Genomic DNA, 9362 nt, shown 5'->3' with positions numbered 1-9362 from the left:
CCTTTGTGATTATTGGGTCGAAGTACTGGAATCCTTGCACTGTGGGCAGTTCACCTTCATATTCAAGGAAACTTAGGATAAGAACTGAAGGCTGGCTTTGCAAGTGACACCCAGATCCTGAAAATAAATACAAATAACATTGGACAAGAATTTTTTTTTCCAAAAAGATTTGCTTCCTGAAAAGAAATTGGGGATTATGGCTGGGGACAAAGATAATTTCAGATTTGCTGTATCATTTAGGAAATTGGAGAAACATAAATGAACTTTTCTTGAATTTAGCTTGTTTAATCACATAATAAATAACGCTGACACATTGTGTTAGTTCAACTGACCTAAAAATGTTTTGCTGTTGATTTTCATTTGTACACAGCATCTGATGCCTCTCATGTCAGTGTCCAACAATAGTTGACCAGCATTGATGGATTCCATTTGCCTTGATACTGCTTTTCCATAGTCGCAATGCTCTGGTGAAGCCATTCACCATGTTCGTCACTGACTGAGAAACAGTGAAGAAGTTCAAGTGTGAATGCAGAAAAAGAATTTTCAGTGACATGTTGCACTTCGTGGTTTTGTATGCTGAAGCATAGATTATATCTAAAAATCAGTAAGTGATCAGAAAATTTTAAAGTGGTTTTTGTGATCAACAGCCCAAAATGCATAAAATACACTCAAACTTGTTCAGAAAAGCAAAATTGTCGTTCATTATAATCATGTTCTAATTTTTGCCAAAATTCAGGACCATACCCATGGACGCTAACAATCCATCAAGGGTAGGGGCGGCACAGATTAGACACAAAATGAGAAGATAAAAGATCATGTAGGCCAATTAGTTCTCTGAATGAAGAAATTGATACAAATTTAGGTGCCTGCAATATATAAAAGTGCTGGTGAAGTTCAGCAAACCATGCAATATCTGCAGAAGTAAAAGGCAGTGGACGATTCAGGCCTGAAGAGCTCAGGCCTGACATGTTGGTTACCCTTTACTTCTGATGGACGCTGCATGACTTGCTGAGTTTCTAAAGCACTTTTGTGCACTACTCTGGACCCCAGCATTTGCAGACTTTCGATTAACCTCCTTTCTTCAGAGCAACGATTGATTTGAGTTGAGAAAATGATGACTTTTGAAAAGTTCAGATTCAATGTATTTTCATATTGGAGAGTGCTGTACCAAGAGCAGTCGGCCTTGGGACATCTCACTGATTCAGTGGTAGGATTCTCATTGCAGAGTCAAATATATTCAAGGTACAAGGCTTCAGCCTCCAATCTCGGTGAGACTTCAGTTCTGTTGGATGTGTCACCTTTCAACAGAGATGTTTAATGACATCTTTTCCTTTTTAAAATATTTTTATTGATATTTTTACAATTAAAAAATTGAACAATACAATTATGAAGTGTGTTACAGGACTAGGAAAAAAAATGTTACAATAATGATCATGTGTACATATTCAGTAGCACAATCTCGAAGATGCAATAAAAAATAACAAACGAAAAGAAAAAATATATAATTTCTAAGCCCCCTCCTCTTAGCAAGGTTGAGGATTAACATTAAAAAATCCAAATGGCACAATCTTAGAGAAGGACAGCACCATGCTAAAATTCCAAATCAACACTAACTCTTAAGGTTATGAGTAGTCCATGAATGAGTCCCATATAGTTTGAAAATTAATATTTGAATCAATGATAGCATATCTAATTTTTTCCAGATTTAAACAAGATGTAATATCCCTAAGCCATTGTGCATATATAGGTGGAGTACTATCTTTTCATTTAATCAAAATTGCACATCTGGCCATCAACGAAGAAAAAGATAAAATGCTACATTGAATTGAAGTTAGTAAAAAAAAAATCATTTTGGAGTGTTCCAAACATCCTTCGAAAATTTTTCTAAGCTAGGACATGTCCAGAACATGTGAATTAAGGAGGCATCACGTGTTTTACATTTGTCACATCAGGGACTTGTGTCTGAATAAAAGCAAATCAATTTTACTTTAGACTTATGTGCTCTGTGAACCACTTTGAATTGCAGCAGGCAATGCTGTGTGTAGAGCTCGTCGAAAGAACCAAAGACTTGTTGATCCAAACCAAGGCTTTTATTAGCAAAAGACAGGAGCTCTTCACAGGTGGCCGACCAATCCGGAATGATCCGACCTGGCTAGGGACACAACCCTTTAAGGCCCAGACAGTAGGTGTGGCTTAGCTCTCAGCCAATCGCTGTAAGCACAGTCTAGATACTGTAACTATATACATTGGTGATAGGTCTGTACTATCACACTGTGCACAAAGGGATGTAGTATTTAAAGGCATCTGTTGGACCTTTGATGCTTTAGAAACATATTTGTTGGACTCTGGGACCAGAGTTGATCTACTAATCATTTACTTCCCATCTGCCTGAAATTGATCAATCAAGTTTCAATTGGCATTGGGCCCTTCCACTGCCTGCTAGCCCAGCTTCTCTGCACCCAGCCCAGTCATCAACAAATAGCAAGGGAGAGAGCTAACCTCTTGTGTGACTGCTGCCTCATGCCAGCAATGAACTCCCTGGCTCTAATTTATACCAGATCTCCCCTCCAGAAGGAATAGTTTCTCTCTCTCTATCAAATCATCTTCTTTAATCATGTTTGGGTCAAACTCGATTTCCCCTTAATGTTTCTGCTTGAGGAAATGCAAACCTAACCGAAGCAGCTTGTCATTTAACCTTTTCAGCCCCAGTGTTTTCCTGTCTTGAGAAAGCAGCCTCTATACTCAAGGACCCCCACCACCCAGGCCATGCCCTCTTCACTCTGCTACAGAAAAAGGCACAGGAGCCTGAAGATGAGCACTCAATGGCACCAGGACAGCTTCTTCCCCTCTGTCATCAGATTCCTGAATGAACAATGAATCATAGACACTAACCTATTTTGTAATTTTCTTGCACTATATTTATTTATTTTGTAAGGTGGTTTATATAAATGTTTGCACTGTGACGCTGCCACAAAACAATGAATTTCATGATATGTTCAAGACAATAAATTCTAATTCAGTTAGCCAACATTGCTTTGTGAACATAGAAACACAGTAAGTGAGGCCCTGATCTAATTTCTGAGTGCAAGGTCCTTTTGAGGATGTTTCCTGGTAACGAGAATCACTGTGCTTTAATTCATTGCAAGAGAAATGTGAGAAGATGCACATTGGACCTTGTGTGCTGAGAACAGACCATTAACTGAATCAGTTGCCATTGGTGTTGGGGAGATTATACAGTTCACTCATTCTTCTGCATGCTCAGGCCAAAGTGATAGTGTGATCTGAGGATTGAAATGGCGCACAAAAACATGAAGCCCCTCGTAAACTGCAGCCACACATTACAGCACTGTCTTTCAAGACTGCACAGCAGGAAGTGGACACCTAGATGAGGCTGCTCAACACTAAATGGTGGATCCCAGAAATGTGTAGCTACCCAAACCTGCAACCTCTTGATGTTGAAGAGCAAAAGCAGCAAGGACATGGGAACATCACTAGATCTAACGGAGGTATATAACTAAACATTATTGCTGGGTCTAAATCCTGGAGCTCACTCTCAACAGCATATGGAAACACCCTCACCCGGCAGACAACAGCAGGTTCACACTGTCTCAAGGGTGCCTAAAGCTATTCATATCAGTGAATTTAAAAAAGTGAGTTTCCCCATCAATTCAGTGATTGATTCATTGAGTAACAAAGCTACGTTTACCATCATCTGATTGCACAAGTACAACCCGAAGAAACAGCATTCTCCGATCCTTGGTGCAAAACTCACAGACACACATCCAGACATAACACACAAACAATACCTATGCAGGACAAGTATTCATCTATACAAACTAATAAATATTGTTTCATGAATATGAGAGTCTCAGATGGTGAGTGTGACCAGTTCCTTTGGTCGTTCAGTGTCCTCCCTGCCCGTGGGAAGAAGCTGTTCCTCAACCTGGTGGTGCTGGCTCTGATACTCCTGTATCTTTCCCAATGGGAGCTGAAAGGGGTCCTCAATAATTTTGTGCACTTGCCTCTTCAGATAACAATCCTGGTAAAGAGTGGTGCTCTATTGCAGTTAATAGTAATTGTAGTGAACTGGTTGTGTTACTGAGTAATTGGATAGAGCCACAGTACATGGGACAAGCTGGAAATCATATTGCTCCTAATCTTCATCCCATTAACCTTAGTCCAACTTAAAGACACTTACACGAGAGGTTGTACATGAATAACACTGGATAACAACTTTTTTTTCCAAAAGGTGTGCTTCCTGAAAAAAAATGGTATTATGATAGACAACTTCAAGTTGAACACAAAGATCATTTCAGATTTGCTGTGTCATGTAGGAACTTGGAGAATTGAATTTTATGTTTAATCGCATAATGATGCTGACACAAGCTCTACGGTTGACTGCACATGTTGCCCAACAAATGTGAGGAGCCCAGGGCTTATCTCAGTCACTAATTTAACAGTTGAAGTAGAGCTCAAAGGCTTTCTTAATGTGCAATTATGCTACATCTTTGAGTCTGAAGCGTTTACTTGCCACATTTATAATAAAATATATCGCAGCTGTGGCGACATTAACAAGACATTTCTACTCTAGCCTGTCTTCATCTATCCTGACTAAGCATACCCAGGCCAAAAACAGTATTTACATAGCACCTGCCCAGGCATGCTTGGACTGACCAAAACAGCTTGTTTTGTGAGCAATATACTCGTCAGCTTAAAATATGACAGGAAATCACAAAAATAGGTTATATCTAAAAAATGGTACACGATATGAAATTTTTACGGTGAATTTCATGATCAGTAGCCCCAAATCCATAAAATACACCCAAAAGTGTTCAGGAAGAAAAATCTTTGTCCAGTATAATTTACCTGAGTGGGTGGGACTGAGCTTGGTGAAGGGTCTCACAGAGTGCTATTGAACAGGGGGATCAGGGGCACAGATAATAACTGTCCAGCCAGGATGGCATGTTATGTGACATTGAGGAGCGTCTGCCAGGGTTGTGTCCTTGAGCAGTTGCTTCCCTTGCCCTGTTGGGCAGCTCACTATCAGATTCTTGTACACCAGAAAGCCGAGAGAACCCCCAAGTTAGTATCCAGCTTGCAGAATCTGATTGTCACTAAGCTTCATTCACAGAACTCGGCAAATGTACCTATGTTCATTATTCACAGAGCAAGAACGTTGTCTCACGTTGACGTATACAATTGATGAAGGGGTGGTCCACGTGGCTCCTTCAGAAGTTTAAGCAGAACGACAAATTGTGATAATAATGCTGGTGTGAAACACACACCTGTGATACCCAGCACAGGAACACTGCAAAATCAGGGGCTTACTGCCATTAATGGAATGACAGTTGTTACTTCAAAGCCAGAGCAGCTGCTGCAGCCAGGATTAGTGGGTGTTTATTTGTTCTTACCAAAATTACTCTCCCTCTTCCTTGACCCCTCCTGGCAATCATCTGATAAACTGACCTGAGTTTGTACCAATCAGCATTTGTGGCTGGCAGCAAGGGGAAGGACTTGTTTAAAGTCTCCCATTGCCATTGTGGCTGTAACATGCAGCAGAGTCTGTACCTCAGGAACATCTCAAGGACCTTTTTGCAGTGAGCGTCACGAGATCAGAGAGTTCAATTGGGGGAGGTCACAACATGGAGTGTAAAGTGGCTCGAAAGAATTACAGTGCTTTTCACTATTTTTGTGATGATATAAAAAATATTTTGTTGTGGCATTGAGTGTTGACATATCCTGAAAGTTGACAGATTTACAGCAAGAACAGGAGCTGTATTAACAGACTAAGCCATGAGCAGTGGTTAATGATTACATGAGTGTACCAATTCAGCTCCCACACACAGGTCGCTGCAGCTGAGTAGCTCAACATTTACAACTGCATGAGAAGTGACCAGGAATAAAGCAGAAAAAAAACTGCAGGATAGTTTGATTTAAAAAAAATGCAACATTACCTTTTACGCAAATAAGATTTCAGATTTATTGTCAGAGTGCATGCATGACACCACATACAACCCTGAGATTATTTTTCCTGCGAATGCGGCATAATTACCACTTATTGGCATTGCTAAAAAAACTGACTCAATGTACTTATCTAAACAGATAAAAAATGTAAATAAACTGACTCTCCAATACAGAGAAAAAAATAAAGTGCAAGAGTCCTGAATTGAGTTCTTGATTGAGTTTGTTGTTGAGGAGAGTGATGGTGGAGGAGTAGTAGCTGTTCCCACCTATACCTCTTTCCTGATGGTAGCGGTGAGTACAGAGCGTGTGCTGGGTGATGTGGATCCTTGATGATTGTTGTTGCTCTCCAACAGCAGTGTTCCCTGTAGATGTTCTCAATAGTGGGGAGGGTATTTTATATGATGTCCTGGGCTTTGTCCACTATATTTCCACTCGGGAACGAATCAAAGGAACTGCAAACTGTGCTGGCAAAGTGCTTGCATTTTTTAATGTGCTGTTGGTAAATATGACCCACCAAACTATCTAGAGCAGGGGTGTCAAACTCAAATTCACAGAGGGCCAAAATTAAAAACTTGGACTAAGTCGCGGGCCAAACTAAATATTTATTGAAAATTTTCAACAACATCTGCATGTTTTCTCTTCTTTCAACATATGTAATGTTAAACTTTTTCTTATTAAAATAAATGTTTAATAATAGTTTTGGTTAAACTCTTTCCAGAAGAAGCATTAACAAATGAGAAATAAAATATTCAATAAATAATATTTCTCTATAGCCTTTAAGCTCCATTTAAATGTATTTTTTTTCACAAGCCAACAAGTCAAAAAAATAACAACTTGCTTCAATGACAAACAGGTTTGTCTTTTAAAATGATGAACATATAGTCTGCCTTCCACCTGTCTTGAAAGGTCCTGTTTTCTGTCTTTCGTTTGGCCATTTTTCGTAAGGGGTTTATTACATGTGAGTTAGGCGACAGGTCGCAGGTGCTAATGAAAGTAAAGAGAGGAGGTGGGAGCGATTAGCAGGCTGACGGGCTGGCGCCAACGAATTTGCAAAGCATTCTAGGATTTGTAGTATTAGCTGTGCGTGCGCTCTACTGGCGCAGCGGCCAGCGGGCCAGCTCTAATACATATTTGATATGATCTTGCGGGCCAAATATAATTATATCGCGGGCCAAATTCCTGAGTTTGACATGTGTGATCTAGAGGAAAAGGAGGCCATTTGAACCAGATCTGTGGAGGGGATTGGTTGGACAGAGGAGGCTGGCATTCGATCCTTGACCTTTGTTAGAAATGTGAACATAGGGGCCATTTTCAGGTACTGACTGGACAGTTTGTCATGTAGCAGCAGCTGACAAATGGACTGAACTCTGTGCTTTTTACCTTTCAGTGTTGGTTTCCATGATTCTGAAATGATGTAGCCTTTCCTTTGGAAGGTCGGTGCCAGTGGTCTGATGCTGCTGTGGTGCCACTGATTTTTTTCTTGTTCTTGAAGGAAACAGAAGGAAAAGATGAGCATGGTTGATGAGTGGAAAACTGTTTCTGTTCACCAAACAACATTTTCCACAATTCCTGCCAGGGTCTCTGCATGTTGGTGTTAATGAGACAGATTGTTTGGAAGCCATTTTCAGACCTGTCTGATTAGGTGTTCTCAAATGACAGCATTGTGGATTTGTAGCCTTTAGCAAGAACATCTCAGTGCGCTCCACCAGTGTGTTACCAAACAGGAAAAGACAGCAAGCATCTGAGAAGGTATTCAGCCAGGTAAGTAGATTAGATGCCTAGAAGGTCAGGGCATTGAGTGGGGAGTAGAAGGCCACCAGTGGAGCAGGGAGGGTGTAAGATGCCACAGTACTTGGATGTCCCAGAGTCTGATTCTAGAGCTATTTCATTAGTTAGGAGTGAGGCAACTAATCAAGAAACTGGGTCAGAGTGCCTGAGCGATTTTATTCTAAATTGAAATAAAAGTAAATTCAAGTAGTATGGCCACATTTGCAACTGCTCCTTGCAGATCTCCTCCATTCACTATAATCATTCAACCCTCACGCTATGAAAATTACCAGACCCTATACCCTAGAGCAGCCATTTTCAACCATTTTTTTTTTTGTTATGGCCTCCTTAAGACTCTGCTCAAAGTTTAAGGACCCCCTTCCCCTGTGAAGCCGTCACAGTTCGTTTCTTCTGTACTTCTAATGACTCCATAAAAAAAACCCCAAAATTTTATGATTTCAGTCCATGGCTCCCTTTAAATGTGCTGTGGCCCCCAATGAGAATGGCTGCCCTAGACCCTCTAATTACCCTACCCTATACAGAAAGTGTATAGCATGCTTGCCTTCAGAGGTCAGGGTATAGCACATAAGAACTGGGGTGTTACAATGTAACTTTAAAGAATACAGGTTAGGACACACTTCAAGGTTCAGGGTTCCAAGGTTCCATTTATTAGTCATGTAATAATACATTAAAATGTAACATACATGATATACTTTAACTTTTGCCTGCTGTAAGGCAGACAGAGTTGCCATGAGCATTGCCTGCCCCCCCCCCCCACCCCTGCCCTGCTTTCAGTTTGAGAGAAAAGCAAAAGAGAGTCCCTTCAGAGTCACCTCTAGCGCTTCCACTGCTTCTGCCGCTGCACAGACTCCTGTTATATTAATCAGCAATCCGAGCTCTAGATCCAAACCTCTGATATGATCAGGAAGCCTTCAGCACCCAAGGCTCTTCCGGAGGCCTTCTTGCCCTCATGAGCCTTGCAAATCCTGGCACCGATACATGGTTCACATGAGCCAGTGTCCAGCAGCCTGATCGCACGTCGCCCGCAGCCTGTGTGGGTCCCTCAAGCACTGAGCTCTTCATTGGTCCACCGCTGAGGTCATTGTTCTGTCACATCATCTCCTCATGCAACATTGTGCACAGTTCTGGTTTCCAAACTACAGAACAGATGTCACTGTGTACAATTCTGGTCACCACACCACAGGAAGAATGTGTCTGTGTCCAGTTCTGGTCACCACACCACAGGAAGAATATGTCTGTATACAGTTCTGGTCACCATACTACAGGAAGGATGTGCCTGTCCAGTTCTGGTCACCTCACCACAGGAAGAATATGTCTGTATACAGTTCTGGTCACCACACTACAGGAAGGATGTGCCTGTATACAGTTCTGGTCACCTCACTACAGGAAGGATGTGCCTGTCCAGTTCTGGTTACCACACACCACAGGAAGAATGTGTCTGTGTCCAGTTCTGGTCACCACACCACAGGAAGAATATGTCTGTATACAGTTCTGGTCTGGTCACCATACTACAGGAAGGATGTGCCTGTCCAGTTCTGGTCACCTCACCACAGGAAGAATGTGTCTGTGTCCAGTTCAGGTCACCACACCACAGGAAGAATATGTCTGTA

At 41.4% G+C, this 9362-nt stretch overlaps 1 long non-coding RNA gene across 3 annotated transcripts in view; it reads right to left on the bottom strand.

The window, feature by feature from the left end:
• Nucleotides 1-289: 289 nt before the first annotated feature.
• LOC138759458 (uncharacterized) overlaps nucleotides 290-9362 on the bottom strand; it is a 36446-nt gene continuing 27373 nt past the window's right edge. Inside the window, exons 5-6 of one of the 3 annotated variants that reach the window (XR_011354844.1) lie at nucleotides 7345-7449; nucleotides 290-496 (exon numbers count right to left, since the gene is read on the bottom strand). This is a non-coding gene — a long non-coding RNA (uncharacterized lncRNA). Of the gene's footprint in view, nucleotides 497-6678; nucleotides 7450-9362 lie in introns of those variants that run through there. The other 2 variants (XR_011354843.1, XR_011354842.1) reach the window with 2 other exon arrangements.

Source organism: Narcine bancroftii, chromosome 3 (genome assembly GCF_036971445.1).
Source record: "Narcine bancroftii isolate sNarBan1 chromosome 3, sNarBan1.hap1, whole genome shotgun sequence".
NCBI lineage: Eukaryota > Metazoa > Chordata > Chondrichthyes > Torpediniformes > Narcinidae > Narcine > Narcine bancroftii.
Note: the sequence above shows the minus strand (reverse complement) of the source record. Positions and strands in the feature narration are given on the sequence as shown.